Genomic DNA, 23,030 nt, shown 5'->3' on the forward strand with positions numbered 1-23,030 from the left:
CCAACAAAACCACTCAAAGTTGCTGGGAACTTAAAAAAAAACAAACATGTTGAAGAGCACAGAATCTTTAATAATTTGTCTTTAAAACAACGTTAGCTGTGAGGTAGCTAGGGAAGACATTAATATCCTTATTCTACAGAGCAGAAAACCAAGATTCCATGAAGTTAAGGACTTGCTTTAGGCCACACACTGATGGACAGACATGGGATTCTAACTCATCTTCTTACTTCAAAATCAAAATATTCTTCCTCTCAGGAGTTTTGCATGTTAAAAGAGAACTGCAGGAGAGGATGATGCTTTACGCACAGTGATGAATAGGTGGTGTGCGATTCTGGGCTTTAGAGGAAGAGATTTTGGGAAAGAACTCCCTTTCCAAAGACCGGTCTCTGCTTGCTCTACCCAGAGTTGGAGGTGAGCACATGAGGGTCTGCCCTGGGGGAGGAAGCAGTTGGGAGAGATTTTGTAAAGGAAGAGCTAAAAGGATTTTGGAGTTTGCTGGACACTGGGAGAGAGACATTCCCGTTGGTGAGAATTCCAGGTGCACTGCTAGCGCCAATGGAACATTTATTTGGAAGTGGTTCATGTCCGCCCTTCAAATCCCACCCTTAGCCATTTCTACCCTGCTTACAAGGAGCTTTTCACTGCATCTCCCCAGTGTCTCCTAGCCTATCCCTGGGCACTGTACACTCAGCTGAGGGAGTGGAGACCCCAAGCCTAGCTCTGGTGGTGACCTTATCAAGACTTTTCCATCATACTCACTGGGTCATCGGAAAAGCTTGCTCACTGGGCAGGCCAGCCGGCTTCCAGGGAATTCATCAGCGGGCTGGAAATGGGGTGTGTGTGACCCTCCACTGCTCCCAGGGCTTTCCCCTTCCTTCTGCCTACCCTGAGTTCACCTCTGGAATCGGACCAGTTCTCCACAATCGCGGCCAGGGTGACAGCAAAGTGTGATGGATGGATAAGGAGCTGTGGAGTGGCAGCACACTTGGTCAGGAACCCAAGGCTGTGTTTATGAGAAGGAAGAGGCTGTTTCCTGGAGCAAGCATAATGCAGCTCTAAAAAAGGCAGGGGAAATACATCATGAGAAGGAGCGTAACCCTGGGAGGGCCACTGGGAATCCGAGTACCAGAGAAGCCCAAGGTACGTCTGACAAGGCCTTTCTTACAGGCCATTTGCGTGAGGCTTTGCTGCTGTTCCCCGCAGAGGTGACAGCCACTCAAGGTCTCCGTGGGGAGCTCGGAAGCTAATCTTAGCTGTCGCTTTCCAGACCTTCTCCTCTGGCCCTGCTGATGCATTTAGAAAAGAAATAACAAACTCTATTGTTTTAAAAAACTGGAAAAAATGACAATTTTGGCTGTTGATTCTTGCATTGCTGCCAATAGATTGGGAGTATCAGCTCTTAGCCTCCTTCCAAACCCAGAGCAAAATAAAGTTTAACTGGATTCCCCCGATGGTCAAGAGAGGTCTGAAAATGTGTTTTCTTCAAAGAGTGTTACTATCTCTGTTTATCTCTAAGGATTCTTGTTCCTCTGACTTCCCTGAAGATCCTGCTGGGCTATGAGGGAGACTCGGGATAAAATGAGCTCTCTGTATTAGTTTCCCATGGCTGCTGTAACAAACTACAAACCTAATGGCTTTAAGCAACAGAAATTTATTCACCTACATTTCTGGAGAGCAGAAATCTGAACTGAGTCTTACAGGGCTAACATCAAGATTCTGGTAGGGCTTATTCCTTCTGGAGGCTCCAGAGGAGAATCTCTTCCTTGCCTCTTCCAGTTCTGATAATTGTCAGCATTTCTTGGCTTTTGGCCCCTTCCTTCACCTTCAAAGCCAGCAGCATAGCACCTTTTCTCTCTGCATCTGCTTCCCTCTTCTTCTGTAGTCAAATCTCCCTTTGTCTCCTTCTTTTATTTTTTCAATTTTTTAAATTGTGGTAAAATACACTAACATAGTTTACCATCTTAACCATTTTTAAGTGTACAGTTCAGTGGTATTAAATACATTCATAATGTTGTGCAACCATCACCCCCATCCATCTCCATAGCTCTTTCATCTTGTAAAACTGAAATTCTATACTTATTAAACAATAGCTCCCCATTCTCTCCTCCTCCCAGCCCTGGAAACCATCATTATACTTTCTGTCTCTATGATTTTGTCCACTCCATGTATCTCATATAAGTGGAATCACACAATATTTATCTTTTTGTGACATGCTTATTTCACTTATATCGCTGGCATAACGTCCTCAAAGTTCACCCATGTTGTAGCATGTGTCAGAATTTCCCTACTTTTTATGGCTGAATAATATTCAATTGTATGTATGTACCGCATTTTGCTTATCCATTCATCTGTCAATAGACACTTGGGTTCCATATTTTAGCTACTGTGAATAATGCTGTGAATACATGTGTACAGATATTTCTTTGAGACCCTATTTTCAATTCTTTTGGGTATATATACCCAGAAGTGGAGTTGCTGGATCATATGATTAATTCTATTTTTAATTTTGTGAGGACTGCCACACTGTTTTCCACTGCAGCTCTACCATTTTACATTTCTTTTCCTAGTTTTTCCACATCCTTGTCAACACTTGTTACTTTCTGCTGTTTGGATCATAGTCATCCTAATAGATATGAGTGAGGTGGTGTCTTATAGTTTTAATTTGCATTTCCCTAATGATCAGTGCTTGAGCATCTTTTCATATGTTTATTGGCCTTTTGTATATCTTCTTCAGAGAAATATCTATTCAAGTCCTTTTGAATTGAGTTGTTTATTTTTGTTTTTGTTGAGTTTCTGCTTCCCTCTTATAGGACACTTGTGATTACATTTAGGACCCACTTGGATAATCCAGAGTAATCTCCCCTTTTCAAGATCCTGCAAAGTCTCTTTTCCCATACATGGTAACATTCATATGTTTCAGAGATTAGGACCTGGATATTTTTGAGGGCTGTAATCCTATAGTTATAAAAACCTATCGTGCCCTTTAATAATCACAGGAATTTATCAAGCATTTACTGTGTGCTAAGTACTGTGCTAGATGACTTGATGAAGGTACCTTTCTAATTCTTCCACCCTGTGAAGTAGGGACTGCCCCCTATTTGCAGATGATAACAGCTAACACTCACTGAATTCATAGTATGTGCCAAGCTCTCTTCTTGGACTTTAGATGTATTAACTCTTTTCACTCTTACAGTAACCTATGAGGTAGGTACTATTATTATCTCTGTCTAGAGATGGAGAAACTGAGGCATAGACAGGTTAAGCAATTCGCCTCAGATCTTCTAGTAAGAAGCAAAACTGGAATGTGAACCTAAGCAAATAGCTACTAAACTTTCTGCCAATTCAGCTTTGTTCTTCATAGCAGAAGGTTTACCTAGCTTTGTATTATCTTTATTCCACTGAAATAAAGTGGAATAAAGTACTGTGGTCTGAGGGTCACCTAGAAGGCCAATTGGCCAAATAGTTTTTTTCATCGCCTGGGTATATTCCTTTGCATTCAGTATTGTGTTTATATCCACTTTGAAACTAAACATTCTTAGAGGAGCAACATATTATCATTAATACTTTTGTGTAAATAGGTTTACTAGGTAGTTTTTATAATAGAAAGAAAAGCATGAACTTGGAGGGTTAAGAAAGAGAAAGCTGGGATTCTACGGTCGAAAATCATGAAGGGGATGGAGGAATAATGGGGAATAAAATGACGCAGCTTCTGTCCTGAGAGGATGAGGTCATGGTGAGGAGAGAGGGAGAGAGACAGAGATGACAAGTGAACTGGAGCATTTTGAGCCCACTGAAGTCAAGGTCGCTCCAAGGTGACCAAAAGCCGAAAGTGTGGAAATGAGTGAGCAGCCAGGCACTGGCGCAGGCACTTTACTGGGACGCAAGGTAGAGAGAAGAGGTGATAAAAGGGATTCCCTCCATCAGATTTTTCAGCCCAATAAAATCCCAGTCCATCACTACAATCTACTGATTCAAAAGTATTCATTAAGCTCCTACTGTGTGCTCAGGGCTTTTCTAAGAGCAGCCACTGGTGAGGCTCCAGCCATCATGAATACAAACATAAAGTAATGCCTGGATTGCAAACTGACAACCCCGGGGCCTAATTTTGGAAGTAGTATTTTTGCCAGCAAACCATTTAAAAAATTGAATTAGGATTTAAAACTTTTTTTTAAAGTTTAACCATTCGCTGTCCAGTTCACCACACTTCTCACATTCTGTATTGGCAAATTCTCAACCCTCTTCATTCATTGCTAAATCAGACCCTGAAGGCAACCTTTGGGAGAAGGCCTTTTGCCATGTGATAGAGGCTGCCAAACTTCCGGAATGAAAGCCGTTAAGCCAAGGAAAACCTTGCTTACAACCATCTAAGTAACTCTAGATGAGCACACGTCCGACCCTTTAGCCTCATTTGTCCACAAGTGTTATAAATTTTACTGCCACAACAACTTATAGGGTCAGATCATTTCCCATTTTGTCCTCCACCCTTAGCTCTCCTGAAAGGCTGGAGGCTGTTTTGCCTTTTGAGTAAATGGAAATATTTGTCTCAATGGCTTTTAGTGGGTGGGTAAGATTAACCTTTAGCCTCCACATGGACATAGGTTGTGTGGCAAAGAAGGCAGTTTGGGCCAAGACTCACCGGGGGCTGGCAGGGGCTGAGGAACGAACATTATATTAGATGATTCTGCCAAAAAGTGATAGGATGTCAAGGCTAGAAGAAAGCTTAGATCATTCATTCATTCATTCAACAAATATTTATTGAGTGCTAGCATTTTGCTTGGTGCTGGGGTCACAGCAGTAAAAGACAAAGTCCCTGCCCTCAGGAAACTTATGTCTAGTGATGCAGCTACTTGGAAACCATGTCTATAGTCCAATGCCTTTATTATATAGACAATGAAACCAGGATCAGAGCAGGAAAGTAAATTGCCGAAGGTCAGATGGCTTGTTAGTGACAAAGCCATGACTGAAAACAAGGTTTGACAGTCGTTCCCAGGCTTTTTCCACTTCCTATTTCCTTGTCCTTCTTAAAGGTTTTTATCTGCCTTCATCTTCCACAATGATCCATCCTAAACCATCCTTCTACTGAAGTCAACCTTACTGAGGTCGCTTGAGCTTGACTATCAATTGAGTGTCCTATCTTAAAGGATTGACCAATTTGTCTCATATTTATAGAGCAACTTCCCTCCTTTATTTCCACTTTACATTCCTTCTTCCCTATAAGTTACATTCAAAGGCAATCATTCTATTCTATAAATGGGTTAAACTCTTGTTTAAATGGGTCATTTTCACAGAAGAGTACATACTGTATGATTTCATTTATATGAAATTCTAAAAAAGAAATTCTATTTATATTAAATTCTAGAAGACTGCAGAAAAGAGAAGCATATCAATAGCTACCTAGTGTCAGTTGTGGGAATTTACTGCAAAGAGGCACAACAGAACTTTTGGGGGTGATGGAAATGTTCTATCTCTTTAATGTGGTCATGGTCACACGGGTGTATACATTTGTCAAACTTATCAAACTATAAGTTTAAGATAGATTGTTTTATTGTTTGCAGATTATACAACAATAAAGTCAATTTTTGGAAAAGGGGACTTTTTGAAGCAGGCTTGTCTCTCTGCAAAGAGGCAGATAGGATCTGCCAGAGTAGAGATTCAGGACTTAAAATGCAGTGACTTAACTAGTATGAGCGATTCTACCCACAGAAAAAGTGAGACTGGAAAGGTGACTCTGCTCTTTGCTCATTTGGTCTCATTTGCCATGTGCCTGTCATAGGGTAAGTGTTTTGCTGCAGTGGGTGTGATCCTGGTGTTTCAAGATACTTCAACTTGCTAGGCTGACTTACGCAGATGTAAAGACTTGAGGCATGTTAAGTATGGGCATATCTATTCTATTTTATGACTGATTTGAGGGCTTTCCAAGGCCAAATTTTTATTATACATACATGATTTTCACCATGTGAGCTGAGTTGAAAACTTAAATATCTGCTTTTTTTTTTTTTTGGCCAGAAGTGCCATCTTCTAGTAATTTGCCAAATTACCAACACAAAGGGAAAGGGAAGAAGCACCCATTATACATTCTCAGGGCCATTTAGAAAACACGGAGCTACTCCTTTGGCTACATACATGCGGATCTACAAGAGAGGTGGTATGGTTGACATCAAGGGAACGGGCACTGTTCAAAAAGGAATGCCCCATAAGTGTCCCCATGGCAAATCTGCAATAGTTTACAGTGTTAGCCAGCATGCTGTTGGCATTGCTGTAAACAAACAAGTTAAGGACAAGATTCTTTCCAAGAGAATTAATGTACATATTGAACATATTAAGCACTTTAAGAGGCAAGGCAGCTTCCTGAAACGTGTGAAGGAAAATGATCAGAAAAAGAAGGGAGCCAAAGAGAGAGGTACCTGGGTTCAACTAAAGCTCCACCCAGAGAAGCACACTTGTGAGGGGCCTGAACTGCTGGAACCTATTCTCCATGAATTCATTGCTTAATAGGACTTAAAAAAGAGCAGACAAAAAAACCCACAAACCTATTCCATGAAAAAAAATCAACTCCACTATTTGTTCTCAGCTTGCTTGGGGGTAGAGGACAGAAACTGAATTCCAGGTTCATCACGGTTTAATCCCCCTCCCCTTGGGGTATTTGACAGGAGATTTTCCTGGGATCTTGAACTAGTTTATCAACCTGCAAATAAGCCTGGCCCTTTCCGTGTCTCCAAGTATGACGGCTGTGTGCACGTGCAAGCGTACGCTTACGGTTGGCGGCCTTGTCTCTCCTATGAACTTGGAATCACTTCCAAGCTCCTGGAAGTGAGAATTTATGTTCATTTTTACAATTACATGAATATGTACAATGGTCTCTGTGGTTACCTGATAAATACTTGTGGACCATTTGATTTCCTCTGCTCAAATTGTAATTGCAATTTAATGTTTAAAGGGCTCAGTGAAAAACACTTGATGTGCAAATCTCCCCACAGAAGCACCACAGAGCCAGTGAAAGCATCCCAGGGGGTCTGTGCAATATTTAGTTCACTGAAGTTACCCAGTCCTTCTCCAGCCTCACACCAGCCTCTGAGTGATAAACATACTATTTAGGGGACTGATACATATAGGGCTCAATCCTAACTAACAGTACCTTAGATTTGCTGACACTTGACACAACTCATGGTACTTTCACATGCATTATCCTCATAACCAGACTGGGAGGTGTATTGGACGGATATTATTATCCCCATTTCATTGATGAAAAGCCAAGGCTCAGAGAGGATATGAGATTTGCCGAACGTCATATGGCGAATCAGCAGAAGAGGTGGAACAAGGACCAAGAGCCATGGACAATCAACGAGATGAGGGACAGAATAGAAAACTTGTAGCATTGTCATAAGAAGATGCATCAGACAAATATACGAGGAAGGCAGCTACAATTTATCGAGTGCTTACTATGTGCCAGACAGTGTGAGAGGTGCTTTATATATATCACCACATGCAAGGTCATAGAAAACGTGTGGGGTTGTGATTATGTGGGGGGATGACTCTTTATTGTCTCATTTTACAGAAAAGGAAATTAGGAGTCTAAAAAGATGAGGAATTTGCTTGAAGTACTGGAAGGAAATCCATTCTCCACCCATTTACAAGAATATCCCAGAATGTATAGATGACCAAGCCCTAGTCATTCCTGAACCTCAGCTTCAGTCTCTACTTCTCCTCAGCCTCTGCCCTCACTACCAATCTTCATTTTCACTTCATCTTCAACTTTATTCTCAATTTCAACCTCATCCTTAACTTCATCTTCCCCTCTGCATGATCAGGGAGAATCAGTCTCAACAAATGGTCTTTGAGGATAAGGAATTCCATGTTGCCTGAGTAACCCCACCTAGTCTCCAACTTGCCAGCACAATTGCTGACACACCATCTTTCTCATGCCAGTCTGTAGATAATTGTTTTCAAATACTTCTGTGGAATTCGTTTGTGTATTGTTTCCTCCATTAATTTGTAAGCTCCCTCTGGATAGGAATTATGGCTATATTTTGCTCTCTAGACTAAGAAGCTGGTATAGTTATTTTTGGATTGTAGGAAGTTAATATATATTTGTTCTCAGTAATGACGATTTCTCTCACATTGCGTACACAGGTTTTCTTCACTGATCATTCTCATTTGCTTTTTGTGTGGGACCCAGAGGTTTATCATTTTTTCTTATTTTCATGATACATTATTCACTATTACCATTAGATCACACTCACTGTATTCATTTATTCATTCAATAAACACTTATTGTGCTAAGTAACAGGAATGCAAAAAGAACAGGATACAATCACAGACTTCAAGTCTTGGGGCATCAACTAAGTTTTTCTCACTTTGAAATCATTTTATTCATTTTGGCTCTGTAGTTTTGCAAGTAGTAATTTGAATACAAAGACTAGCCATAATTTTGTAAAAAAAAATTGTTGGATTATTCTTGCAAGGACAGGAGAGACAGCAGCTTTTGAGGTCTTAACATGATTCTTTTGAAAGGGTCTTTAGCCACAATATGTCTGAATTTCCTCTTACATTTGTCATACCTTGCATTTCTCTAGCATTCAACCAGATTCTTCAGGTTATTTCCTTTTTATGAGAAGGAAGCTTAGGTTAAATAAAAGGGGCCCCCCAAAAGTAGTAAGATGCCAAAGAAACATTAGGAACCACTTTACAAAAAAATGAGATCCTTTCATGATTCATGGTCTTTACCCTGTAAGGAGATTTATTTTCTGTCTTGGAGTAACCCATGCAAAAATAGTTGTAAGATGTCCACGGTCAGAGAATATCACAGACCGGAGCTGTGGAGATTCTAGCCGGATGGAATCTTGGTGAAGGGCTGTGTAGGGACACATGCTGCCCTTTCTTCATAGTGCGCTGATTTAGTCCCGGGGTAGATCAGTGTGTGAAAGAAAAGAAAGGTACAGGGTTCCCTTTCCTAGAAACTTCCGAGTAGGAAGACACTTTGTTACATTTTTTAGAAGACATCCAACTGGATAAACATCATTTTGTTTCTGAGATCATAAAGAATACATTTCAGAACCTCGTCCCTACACATTGCATCCATCAATCTAACTGTTTGATTATATCGTTACTGTCATAGTTTCGATTCTCCAGCGTGGTCACTACGGTGGTTTTGCAGTATAGACGAGAGCAATAAATATCTCCGAAGAACGGGATATATTCTGTGGTGCAGTGCAGGTAAGGAGTTGGTAAGCACCCTTCATCCAGTACCTTTCCCCTTTCCTACACCTTTATTTTTCTAGGTACTTCACAATCTGAGGAACTTTTATCTCCCTAAACTTATTTTTCATATGGTTTCTCAATCAAAACCACTCTCACAGGTTAGGTCAAGTTTCCTTACTTTCATCCCTCCCCCACAGGATATAATCCCTTCCTCAGTTCCTCTTGGGAGGAATGCCTTTTCTGCCTTTCCCAATCCTTTCCTTCCTCCAAGGTCCACTTTAGACCCATGTCCTCCATCAAGTCCTCCCTGACAGCTCCTGCCCAGTTCCCTCTTCCTTCTCTGACCTCCAGCTACACAATGGTATGTGATAATAATAGCCTTCACTGGCCCACTGGTTGACAAAGCACTGCACTCATTTGAGATTTTCACAAGTCCCTGAGGTTTGTAAGGAGACCTTTTTTGTCCCCTCAGAGAGAATGAAAAACTATCCCAAGGCCGTATTGCAAATGGCAAAACTGAGATGTCAGCCCAGGTCCTTAAAGTCCAAAGCTTTTCCACTACAGTCTTTTGTCTCTCACACTTCCATATGCCAACAAAGCCTAGTTCAGAGTGGAGAAAAATTAGACTCTGTGAGGGGCATGGTCTCCCTGAGAGCTAGAGAAGGGGGGATATCACTAAAGCACTGCAGAATGAAGACATGAATTCACTTGTTTGTTATGAGATTTTTTTTTTTTTTGAACCAAAGAAAAGAGGTATTTAAAAAAAAAAAAACGCTAGCAGAGAAAATCTCTCTCCTTTGGCTGGGTGACATTTCATGCCTGTTCATATTGTTATGTCAGACTTTGAAAAACGAAGCACTAACGCAGTCTCTTTCCTCACTAGACAGAAGGAAGAGCTGGGTGTCTCCCCAGTAGGAGACATGAATGTGGTGACTGAAACATTAGGATTGAGGCTGAGTCACTGGCATTGGGAGGGTGGGGGGGTCAGAGCCTTCCCCAGAGCTTTCAAAGCTGGCAAATGTACTTAGGGCTGTAGTTACACACACCTGTCGGCTGCAGCCAGTGCTGGCATTGTCAGCATCTGGAACACAGCTCAGGGAAAATCTCCAGCTGTCTTTAGTTCTTTCAAAATAGATTTTCTCCAGATCAGGGCACTAGTACTTTATGTTTTAATAACTTAAAAAGTAATTTAGGATTCTTAAGTAGTGGCAAAATGCTACAGAGATTTCCTATGTACACTTTACCCAGCTTCCCCCAATGATAATAACTTACCTAGCCAGAGTTGTTTGTTTTTGATGTAGTATATAAGAACAAATACTTTATCATTATCTATGATGTTTCTAGGGGTTGATAAGCTCAGTTGGGTGGTTCTCACGTAGGGTCCTTCATTCAGTGACTGTCAGATGACAGCTGAGTCTAGAGTCATCTGAAGGTTTCTTCACTCACGTAAAGCTGTGCTGGTAAAGTATCTCTCTCCATATGCCCTTCCCCAGCTCCAGCTTCCTAACAGCAGGGTGGTGTCAGGGTAATCAGATTTCTTGTATAGTGGCTGGTTTACTCCAGAGCAGTTGTTCCAGGAGGTGTGGGTGGAAGCTGCAAGGCTTCTTATAATGTAGTCTTGAAAGTCCCAGAACTTCACTTCCATCACACTCTATTGGTCAAGCAAGTCACTCAGACCAGCCAGATTCAAGGAAAGAGGACTCAGCCTCCACATAACAATGGGAGAAGCAGCAAAAAATTGACAGCTATCTTTAATCCATAACTGCCCTGCAGTTTGGTTATTCCCGAGTGGACAAGCATGCTAAGGAAGAGCTCATTAGAAGCGTTGTTTACGTCATTAGTAGGGTAAGTCCTTATGTCTGATTGGCCCTATGAGAATTCTCATCCAGTCACAGGGTCACAGCACCAGTAGGCAGCATATGCTCAATAAATGTTGCCTGATAGAGCAATCGAAACACCTTCTCAACCCATACATAGTAAGTGGAAATAAATAGGGAAGTAGTGACTATCTCTGAGGACTTTAGGGTAAACCCTGGAATTGGCCTTGTACTGCTGCAGCTTCCATTCTCCAAATAGGCTGGAATCCATCACGTATTTTTTGCTCTATTTGTGTCTGTTACAGAGTAATCCTCCTGGACTAGATAAGGCACTGTGCTAGGTACTATGTGGGTTACCAAGATTATTTACGCCTGGCTTTTGCTCTCAGGAACGTTGATAACAATTCCTCACTACCTTTCTGTTGGGGGTCTTATTTTCCTGCCTCAGTGTTAGTAAGCATGGCTAGAAAAACGGTGGGGAGGGGAACCGGTCAGGGGAAGCAATTGCCACGGTTGTTGTGATCGTTAAAACAGGTTACTCCATGAGGAGATCAGCAGCTTGCTGTTTTCTTCGGCTGCGCCACATGGCTTGCGTGACCTTAGTTCCCCGAACCCGGGCCCTCAGCAGTGAAAGCGCGGAGTCCTAACCACTGGACCGCCAGGGAATTCTCAGCAGCTTGCTTCTTGACAGCAGCGTCTATGGGAGGGAAACATCCTTCTGGTTCTCTCTTAGGCGAAGAGCAGGGGATAGGGATTGGCATGTTGGATCTCGATTCTTTTATTTTCCCCCTTAAAAATGTACCCTCATCCGTGCCCAGATGTCAAATCATCCGGGGAACAATTCTTTGAGCACGCATTGTCTGTGTGAACAGAAAAACTTCACCGAGGAGTGGGGACCATCCAGCTTACGGTGGGTGGAGTTGGGGAAGTCTTGGGTAGGAGCACAGTGTGCTGCAACGGAAACTGAAGCGAGGAGAGAGCTAAGAATGAACCCCGCGGCTTGAACTAAAGGGAGAGGCGCAAACTGAACAGCTTAACTGGCTTGTGTATTCAATATGCTTCCTGTGATCCTCTTCCTCAGATTAAGGTTCCAGCCCTGGGGTTTGCGGGGAGGAAATTCAGTGGAGAGGAAATTAGGTGGGAAAATGGGTGTGCCTGACAATAGCAGAACTGAGTGAAAGGGCGCCACCTGGAGACCTTTTCTGGTGGTGGGAGCAGAAAAGAGGAAACGGGGTGCGTCTGGGAAGCAGTCTCAGTCTGAAGAGAGGAAGAAGAAGGTTTTCGCCTGAAACTGCCGTATAAATGGTGTCAGAATAGTGGCGCTCTGGGTTTATAGAATGAGCTGGAAGACAACTGTGCATGTCTGAACCCTGAAGAGTGTTATTAAGTGGAAGGGGAAAGGCGGCCTTAAGCATGAGAATGGAGGAAGGGGAGAAGCCATTAGACAAATCCCAAGAGTTGGGCTCTTGGGAAGCCCCCTTGGCTGTGGTATTGCCAGTTCTCTGAATGTGCCACGCTCTTTCATACCTTCGGGCCTTTGCCCATGCTGTCTTTTCTGCCAGGAGTACTCGCACCTCTTCTTGGGCCTGGATGATATGAGGTTTTAAGGTGCAGTGGAGGGGCTTCCCTGGTGGCGCAGTGGTTAAGAATCTGCCTGCCAATGCAGGGAACACGGGTTCGAGCCCTGGCCCGGGAAGATCCCACATGCTGCGGAGCAACTAAGCCCGTGCACCACAACTACTGAGCGTGCGCTCTAGAGCCCACAAGCCACAACTACTGAGCCCGCGTGCCACAACTACTGAAGCCTGCACGCCTAGAGCCCATGCTCCATGATGAGAAGCCACGACAATGAGGAGCCCCGCGCACTGCAACAAAGAGTAGCCCCCCACTCACCGCAACTAGAGAAAGCCCATGCACAGCAACGAAGACCCAACACAGACAAAAATTTAAAAAACAAAACAAAACAAAACAAAAATGATTCAGTGGAAGCTTCAGAACCTTCGGGAGTCCTTTACTGATGATTCTCAGTTTGAATTAGGGCCCCCTCTTCTGTGTCCCTTGTAACTTGGGCCTCCCATTGGACATGAGCTCCATTAAGGTAGAGCTTGTGTCTGTCTAGCTCACTGTAACATTCCTAGTGCCTAAAACTTGTAAATTGTTAATAAATATCTACCGAATGAGATATCTCTGTTGTAGCAGTTAACATAGGTATGAAAATTGTGTAGACTTCTCTGTCCCTCCCACCAGACTTTAACTTCCTGAAGGCAGGGACCATGGCCTACTCATCTTGGTATCCCCAGCACAGTAGCTCAGAGCCTGGGAGGGAAATAGAGGATGGTTTATCAATACTTGTTGAATGAATATAAAAGGGGGCAGTCTGGGGGTACATGTAAGCTAGTCAGCTAGTTAGTGATTCTAAGTTCTGGCTCACAGTGAGATCACCAGGGGAGCATTGAAAATACTGCTGCCTAGGCTCCACACCAGACCAATCCAAACAGAATCTCCTGGGTCCAGGCATCGGTATTTTTCAAAAGCTTCATAGGTGAATTAATACTGGGAACCTCTGGTCTAGGCTCCAAGGGAATGTCAGAATCTAAGGCAGCCAAGAGAACATTCCAGAAGAGAGCCCCTTTCTGCTGGAAAGGGAAGCGTTTTAGTTCTCTTCCAAAACTGGGTAGGTACTAGAGCAGAAGAGAATAAAGAAGGCTAGATTCTCTCCTAACACTCAATGGGTTCTCTATAGGAGAAGAACTGAGGTAGCCAAATGAGCTCTGCTTTTAAGAAATTAGGGCATTTCCAAGGATAATCTTTACCAGAATTCCCAGGGCCAGCAGAATCAGTATTACCTGGGAGCTTATTAGAAATGCAGATTCTCTAGACCCCACCCTCCCAGACCTACGAATCAGAATTGCTATTTGCACAAGATCTCCAGGGGATTTATATGCACACTGAAGTTTAAGAAGCATTGTTCTGAAGTAGTTGTTCCCAAAGTGTGGTTGGGGTACCAGCATCATCTGGGGTAAGGGATGGGGTGGAGTCGGGGGGCTTGTGGTTATCATGCTTTAGTTTGCATCAGAATGACCTAAAGGGTTTGATAAGCTCATATTGCTGGGACAATTTCCAGTCCAAATGGAAAATGGTAAACCCACAAACCACCTCATTCAGTAGGTCTGGGGTGGGGTATGAGAATTTGCATTTCTAACAATCAACATCATACCAGGTGATGTTGATAGTGCTGGTCTGGGGACCACACCTTTGGTTATTACAAATAAGCCTGCTATGACCATTCATGTACAAGTCTTTGTATGGACATATGCTTTCATTTATTTGGGGTAAATATCTAGGAGCAAAATTGCTGGATCATGCGAGAGTTATGTTTTAACGTTAAAGAAATTACCAAACTATTTTCCAAAGTGGTTGGACCATTTTACATTCCCACCAACAGTGGACAAAAGTTCTAGTTCCTCCACATTTTCACCAACCCTTGGTATCATCTGTGTTTCAATTTTAACTATTCTAATAGATACATGGTAGTATTTCATTGTGGTTTTAATTTGCATTTCCTTAATGTCTAATGAAGTTGAGCATCTTTTCATGTGCTTATTTGTCATCTACATGTCCTTGTGGTGAAGTGTCTGTTCAAATCTTTTGCCATTTTCTTGTTGGATGGGTTAATTGTTTATTTTTGGGTTTTTTCTTATTACTAAGTTTTGAGAGTTCTTTATTCTGGATATAAGACTTTTATTATATACATGATTTGCAAATATTTCCTTTCAATTATCATTGTCTTTTCATTCTCTTAGTAGTGTCTTTCAAAGAGCAGAAGTTTTAAATTTTGATAAAGTCCAATTTACCAATTTGGTTTTTTGTAGAATGTGCTTTTGGGGTTGTATCTAAGAAATCTTTACCTAACCCAGGGTCACAAAGGTTTTCTCCTATGTTTTCTTCTATAAATTTTATAGTTTTAGGTCTTACATTTAAACCTATGGTCCATTTTTCGTATACAGATCTCCAATTTTTTCATCATCATTTGTTGAAAACACAATCTATGTCTTTAATATCTCTCAACATCGCTTTGTAGTTTGCAGAGTATAGTTCTTTCATACTTGTTGTCAGATTTATACCTAAGCATTTTATATCTTTTAATACTCTTGTAAATAGTATTGTTTATTTAAATTTTAATTTCTGATTGCTCATTGCCAGCATGTGGAAATAGCATTAATTTTTACATATTGATCTGGTATCATGCAATCTTGCTAAACTCATTAGTCGTAGTAGTCCAGACCACATTGTCCTTTCCATATTTCTGTAAGTATTCTGGAGCTTTGTTCTAGGATTTGGTTAACTCACTTGGGAAGAGCTTAATGCTTTTGGGTCTTGTTTTTAAGATGTGTTAGATAGGACTGGGGCAGTGTTCAGCCTAGGACTAATTAGTCTCTACTACAGAGCAGTACCCTTCTGTGTACTCTTATCCCCCCACCCATGAATCTTGAAGTTTTCAAGTCTGTTTGGTGAGAACGGACACTCTTCTTAGCCCTATGTGAGTGCCAATCCATTACCTCTAACCTTTTTAGATGATTCTCTGGCCTCAGGTAGTTTCTTTATATGTATGTGCTGATCAGTCCTCAGCTGAATACTCAAGTGAGAACCTTCTGCAAACCTCTAGAACTTCCTCTTTCTGTGCAGTTCTCGCCTAAGAACTCCAGCAGCCTTAGTCTCCTCAGACTCTCAGCTTTGTTTTCTCAACTCATTGAGTTTGCCTGGCTCTGCCTGGGTACCCTCTCTGTGCTATGGCCTGGAAACTCTCTCAAGGCAGTAATCTGGGGCAATTATAGTGCTTACTTCATTTCTTTCACATCTCTCAGGGATCACTATCTTTCTTTGCCTGATATTCAGTGCCTTTCAAACCATTGTTTCAGATATTCTGTCAATTTTGGGGGTTGTTTCATGTGGGAGAGTAAATCAGTCCTTAATCATGGCCAATAGTTTGCATTTAAAATTTAAAGCATGCTTTTATCCTGAAAAGTATTTATATATTTTATAGAATTAAAAATAATTGGCTTATGTATTTCTCAACTAAAACTATAGTTTTCTTCACCTGAAAACTGTTCCTGACCAAGTGAATTGCCCTTTGCTTTAAAAGCAACCTCACTGCTCACTCCAAGATGTTAGAACAGAGCTGCATCTGATTATAAACCAAGCTGTATTAAATCACTGTGTGTGTATTTCACAATGACTGGCAAAACACAACTGTAGTTCTAGGTACAGCCACTTGAACTAGAGCAGCAGCATTAAATCTTCGCCTCACTCAAGTATGGACATTCTGTGGTTTGCTTTACAGCTGACATGTCAAAGACATTATGAGGAAGAAGATGAAACTCAAAGGTAACATTTATAAACATATGCTCCCTGCTCTTAGATTAAGTGTCCCTGAAGACTTCAACCTAAAGTGAACCTCTGTAAGTCAAAATCCTGATCGTGTGCATGCTGATGTCTTCTATTTGGATAGCAGTGGGAATTGCTAAGTGACTATGTAAGTGACGAGGGTGAAGCACAAGCATTTATTTGAGAGTGTTGAATAGGGGGAGGTGCAAAATGTGAAGCAGTAGCAAATGAAAACTGCCTGTAGACATAGAGGAATGACAGGAATATATTCAGTCATGTATTGAAGTATTAAAATGTAAGTACACTCTAGAAATAATACAGATTCTGAGGCCTGGATTCAAATCCTGTTGGTGACAATTATAGCCATGTAACCTTAGGGAAGTCGCTTTACCCTTTCTTAGTTCCCACAGTACTACCTTACAGGGCTGTTGCAAGAATTAAATGAAATAATATGTGCAAAGCACTTATAATAGTGCCTGGACACAATGAGCTCAATATAAATATTAGTCCTTGGTACCACCATCATCATTTTTTTTTTTTTTTCATATTTTGGCCACCATGCAGCTTGTGAGATCTCAGTTCCCTGACCAGGGATTGAACCTGGGCCATGCCAGTGACAGCACCTAATCCTAACCACTAGGCCACCAGGGAACTCCCATCATTATTATTACTGTTGTTTTGGAAAATTGCAAGTGCAAGGGCAGGAAGGAATGTAGAATGTGTAAAGCGCCAACAGGGAAGGTCTCCTTGAGAAGGTGGAATCTGAGCTGGTTTTTGAAGTATAGAAAGAACTTATGATGGATATAGGCAGTGATTCTGGGTGTAGGAAACAGAATGAGCCACAGTTCAAAGAAAGAAAAAAGCTGGAGGTGTGAGGAAGTCGAGCTGGCATGTATGGTGTTGTTGGGCAGTAGTGATAAGGCTGGCAGGGAAAAAAATTACAGGGTTTGGCAACTGTTTAGATGTGGCAAATGAGGAAGGAGGTGTCATGTATAACCCAAATATAAGCTGGACATCACAAGGCTCAGTCTCAAAGCAATGCTGAACTGAAAAATAGTCTAGCAACCAGAACTATTTTAAAACAAATTCAAATTTTTCTTGCCATTTTCTAAGAACATTAAAAAGCATAAATTTTAGGAACAATTCTTAAACTTCACTTTCCTCACCTGATTCTTACATTTCATCAGCTCTGGAGCGCCTCACTGTCTTAACCCCTCACTTTCCATTTCTTCTGTTCTGTCTTTTGTTCATCTCCTCCTTTCCTTCTGCCTCTTCAGTCTTGTCTCTGTTTATCCATTCTCCTTATTTTGAATCACAAAGCCTAGGGACCATCCTGGAAAAGGCAGAACTCTACTTAGAGGGCAGGCTTAGCAAAGCTATCAAAGACAATATTCTCTTCATGGTGGGTGGTAGAGAAGTTTATGTTGTGGCAGAGAGGTTATGTACCAATACTCATGTTAATACATTTTTTAAATCAACAAAGATAACACTAACACTTCAAGTCTTGGTGATAGGCTAATGGGGGAATGTATCATTACAGAAATAGGGAAACCAAAGAATAGAACTCAAGATGTTGAGTTTGGAACACAGCATGTGTTGGAGACACAGCATCATTCCAGAAGTAGGTAGGCAAAAGAAAGCTGGATAAATAGATAAGGAATTACATGGATTTGGACATGATCCTCGAAGAAATGATAGTTGAAGATGTGGGAATGAATGAGAAGAGAAATACAGAGAAAATATAGAGAAAGATGAGAATTAAGGACAGAACTTTAGAAAATACCTACATTTCAGGATAAGAGTTGACAAGAGTATTCAAGAAAGGAGAGAGTGGTCCTGGTGTCCAGGCCTTACCCAGATGAATTCCATCAGAATCTCTGGAGGTGGAATTCATGCATTAACACTGTCGACACCTTCTCCAGCAATTCCATGTGCAACCAAGGTTGAAAACCATTGTTCTAGTGGTTTATGTGATGATACTTAATGGTTTTTAGGGTGGTGGGGGAAAGCAGTTGTTAAGGAATAAAGTCCTAGTTTATTGGATTTAAAAACCAGAAACTCTAACATTCTCATTTTGCTGAGGAACCTGGGGCTCAAAGAGATTCATTTATTGTGTGACCTTAAAGGAGAAATTTAATGAATTTCCAACCTTGTACTTACCTCTCACCGTCTTAGACACGGACGCCTCTCCCTCGTCCTCTCTCACCCACTCCTCCCCACCCCAGCCCAAGTCCTCCATTACCCTTGCCCTGAGACTCCCAAGGCTGTTCAGTCCTTCCAAAGGCTCTCCATTCAGATTTTAGAACACATTTCTGAAAGGCTAAAGTCTCATCTGAGATCTCTTCAGCAGCAGCAGACTAGACCACACTGTCAGAGGAAAACCCCTTAAAGGCTCTCATAACTTTGTGAGCCTGGGGAGAAGGTTAACCTCTAGAAGAAAATGGGGTGGCAGGGAGCCTGTATTTTGAGGTGCTGGAGGTGGAGAAGCTCTGACTTCTAGCACAGCCCCCTCCGTGCTGTTTATGAATTGGCGTCGAAGTCTGGGCTGTGGTGGCGAGGCTGCCAGAGCTGATGAGGACACAGCATTTGTGGGAATTCTGTGACTCCAGAAGGCGAAAGGTCAGTTTCTTTTCATTGACAGTGTTCTTGCTGCCCGAGGGTTTATCTTTGGAAATCTTGACTGGTTTCCAGGGTTAGGCTTCACCTCTATTGTTATCTGGAAACACAGGAACAGCCCTGTTGTCGTGCCAGACTGGGTTAGACATTGGACCCCATTCCCCACGGCACTGTAATCACGCCCTCCCCCAACGAATGAAGTCCTACAGTCTTCCAAAACAGCTGGAAGAGGATTTTTAAAGATACACAAACCTGCTTATGTTCCTCTCATACATAAACATTCGGGCTTGATTTGTACTACCCCTGTCTTTCATTTTTTCTCTGGGCTCCACAGGCCCATACCCATGAATATGATCCAACATTGGAATGCACTCTGGAGCTTGAGGACACGCCTGAAATCCCCTGCAAACACTTGTCTTTCACTCACCCTGATACACTGAAAAGATGTGCACATGTAACCCCTGAACTCACACATAACTCCACCAGCCCACAGTCACACTAAAAGTGGGTTCGAGTTACACATGTGCTTGCTTACACCTCGGCTCACACACTCCCACCTGAACGTGTGTGTACACAGGACCTATTCGTTCCTAGCAGAGCCAACATCTGTGTTCATGGCCACATTGAAAACACACCTTCAGGTTCCTAAGAAACAAATGGCAATAGAGAAGGGAAACAGGGCAGCTGAAAAAACGGCGCTGCTCCTTCTGCTTCTGTCCTGAAGCAAAGCAACCAGCATCTTTTGGGCTAACTTGGTGCGTGGGGCCCCAGTGTAGACTTTTATAACAGGCCCTGATCTGACTCCAAGGATGAGAGGAGCAATCTCCTCCCCAGCCACGTCTGCTGGGTTCTTCCAGCTGTCTCCAGGGCAGTTCTCCCTAAATGCAAACTATTAGCATTTCCTGTTAAAACATTTCTAATAAATAAATGAATACATCATCTTGTCAACCCGAAGCAGGTCTGAAAGCAGCCTAGGAGCTACTCTGAGCTAAGGATGGACATGGACCACCCAGCACCAGCCCACTGGCCCAGGGCCAGTGCTGCTTTTGTTTGAATTCCTGTATGAGTAACTGCTCGAGTTGACGCCAGCCAAACTCAGTGAAATATTATTTTTAATATTAAATAAATAGATGGTGGGGTGTGTTGATCTTTTTTTTTTTTTTTCCCGCAGTAAATTGCAGCATCACAACATTAGAAACTGGCTCTTGTATCCAGATTTCCTCAGATAGCAGAAGGAAGGTTGACATTCTCTTTGACCTTCCTCATGGAGTACTTACCCCCAGGAGACAGAAAAGTCCCAGTTGGTGTTGACAGGACCCTATTTGGAGTAAGCTGGGAGTTCAAATGCTAACAAAACTTGTATGGGATCGTCAACCACTCTTGCTAATTTTTCTAACTTATCTATTCCTTTCACTATACAAAAGGCACATGCTCTTTATATAAAAGTCAGAAAGCAGAGATGAACAAGAAGCTGCTGAAATCCTACTACCCAGTAAGAGACAATTACTGCTAAATTTTATTTATATGTATGTATAACACTCAATGAATGTTGATTTTACAAAAATGTACATTGTACGTATGTATTTTTTTTACACAGAATTGATCTTGGGCATCTACTTTATGTCAGTAAATACTCTCCTAAAACTCTACTTGTAAGGACTACATAATACCCTATCACATGAACATGCCACAGTACGCTCAACCAGCCTCCCATTGTTGGATATTAAGGTTGTTTCCAAGTTTTTTCTATTATAAACAACACTCCAGGGGGAAAAAAAAAAAATCCTTGTAGCTAAACCTTTGCATACATCCTTAATTATTTTCTTAGGATAAAGTCCCAAAAGTAGAATTCTAAGACTTTGGCTACATATTGTCAAATAGCCCTCTAGAATGATTATACCAATTTACATTGCCACCAGCAGGGAATCAAAATGTTCCCCTACTTGAACCTCTGCCATGCTGCATATTATTCTTCAAAAACAATCTTTGACAATTTGTTAGGCAAATAAAAGAAAGAAAAAAAAGAAAAGAAAAAAGAACCACCAACCAACCTTAAACATTTAACATGAGAAGTGAGCAATATAGAAGTTTTGCATGTCTGAATCTTTTTGGCAGCATGTCTTTTGCCAGGTTGGGCAGTGAAGGGAAGAGACAGAAGAGGAGCCCTGGCTGTGATGGCCTTCAGAAAGCCTCAGACAAGCGAGAAGATGCCTTGACATCAGGTACAACTGGAGGAAGTCAATGCTCTGAAGCTCCAAGGTGAGTCAAGAGGAAAGGCTCTCCCACAGGGGTTCCCCAAATGTATTCTCAATGAGATTCATTTATTTGAAGGGAAAAGACACTGAGGTCAAGGAGGTTTGGGGAGCAGTGGGATAAGCCAGGTTAGACCAGTTTCTTCACAGCAGGATTTCTCAGAACGTATAAAATGCTAATGGGGGTGCTGAAGCTCCAAGGGGGAGACATGGTATGCAATGTAACCACAGATGCAGCTTCACCTCCCACCCCCCACCTCATCTTTTTTTATTTTCCACAAAGCATCTCATGGACCTGGAGCTTGGTGGAATACACTTTAGGAAATGCAGTCTGATGCCGCAGTGGAAAATGGTCTTCACAGAAAAAGCAGAGGATGGCAGTTAGGACAACAATGAAGGGATTGGGGAAAAGAGAAAGAAGGAGATGAGAAAAAGCAGGAGAATGGAGGGAAATTAGAAAAAAAGGGGGATAGTAAAGAAACATAAAGGGGAAAGGAAAGGAGAAAGGGAGGCAAAGAGAGGGAGGAAACATTTAAGAGAATGAGGATAAGGAAGTGTGGAGCAGGAAAGTACCACCAGAAAGACCCCTTCTTACTAAAACCACCTCCCCATTGCTTTGAGGAGAGACGCAGGAGAGCCTGTGTCTTCTCTGTGCTCATCTCCCCTACAGACACCCAACGCCAGCATGTCACTCTCCACGCCTGGTTTTCTCTGAAGTGTGACCCATCTCACAGTCCCTTCCTCAATGGCTAATTACTTAAAATGCAAGAATTCATTTGCAAAGGAAGCTCAAAACAGTGGGCCCCAAAGTAACCCAGAAAAATAAAATAAGAAATTCCAAAAATATTTAATTACTGCATCTCTTATTATTGTGTGTAGCTTCTTGCAGTATAAGACATGACCAAAACTAACCAAACAGTCTCTACTCAGCCAGGAAGTCTAGTTGCCTAAAGAGCAGATAAAGGCAAATTGACAGCTTTTAAAGCCCAACAGGGCCTTTTACCCAAAAGGGCCTGCTTTCAAGCAAACTGAAAGCACCAAAGTGGTAAAATAAATTCCTAAAAGCTTAAATGCTGTGCATGTACACAGTGCTAAACCCCTTAGAATTCTACAACAAAAAAGATACTTTACTTAATGGAAGCTGTTTGTTATTTTTTAAAAGTCTCAAGTAACACATGCTAAAATAGAAATAGTATTTTGAAATAAACTCATGGAGTGTTCATCCAAATCTGAAACCCCTAGAGTTCTCAGAAATATGGGGTAGGATTTGAAGCAGTTGCCTTAAGATTGACACCAGATTTCATTAGAACAGTGATTTCCGATACCCTTAATCACCATGACTCTGTTTTTGTTTTTTGTTTTGGGGTTTTTTTTAGTATTATTCCCTGCAGTCAGTCACTTATCTCGGTTTTCAGTCTGTATTTATGTCCACAATTGCTCATGGGTTCAATGCTGGACTGTCAGGTTGACCAATAACATACCCAAATTTTCTGTGATTTCAACAAATGTAGTGACTAGCATAATACACCCTGGGTTAGAGAATGGAGTTGATACTATTCTATCCAAAAGGAAACTTGACATTTAGTTAACCTATTTAATCCTATCACAGATAAGGAGCTGGCCCTTTATATTATTAAAAATAAGACATAAGCCAATATTACTGACTTTGTAAATGTCCCGGAGGATGAAAATCCTCACATTTGAGATTTTTCTGAAAACCTTCCAGCTTTTAATATTTGCTGCATTTTTTAGAGTTGACTCA

At 41.7% G+C, this 23,030-nt stretch overlaps 1 protein-coding gene across 1 annotated transcript in view; it reads right to left on the reverse strand.

Annotated features, from left to right (window-relative positions):
- The window catches only part of NKX2-3 (NK2 homeobox 3), an 82,304-nt gene that overhangs the window by 29,221 nt on the left and 30,053 nt on the right, over nt 1-23,030 (reverse strand). The window contains exons 4-5 of the mRNA XM_082425335.1: nt 18,255-19,116; nt 17,567-17,733 (exon numbers count right to left, since the gene is read on the reverse strand). The gene's annotated coding sequence lies outside the window, so the exon portion shown is untranslated. The remainder of the gene's footprint in view (nt 1-17,566; nt 17,734-18,254; nt 19,117-23,030) is intronic.

The sequence above is a fragment of the Balaenoptera physalus genome, assembly GCF_965194825.1.
Source record: "Balaenoptera physalus genome assembly, chromosome: 14".
NCBI classification, from domain to species: domain Eukaryota; kingdom Metazoa; phylum Chordata; class Mammalia; order Artiodactyla; family Balaenopteridae; genus Balaenoptera; species Balaenoptera physalus.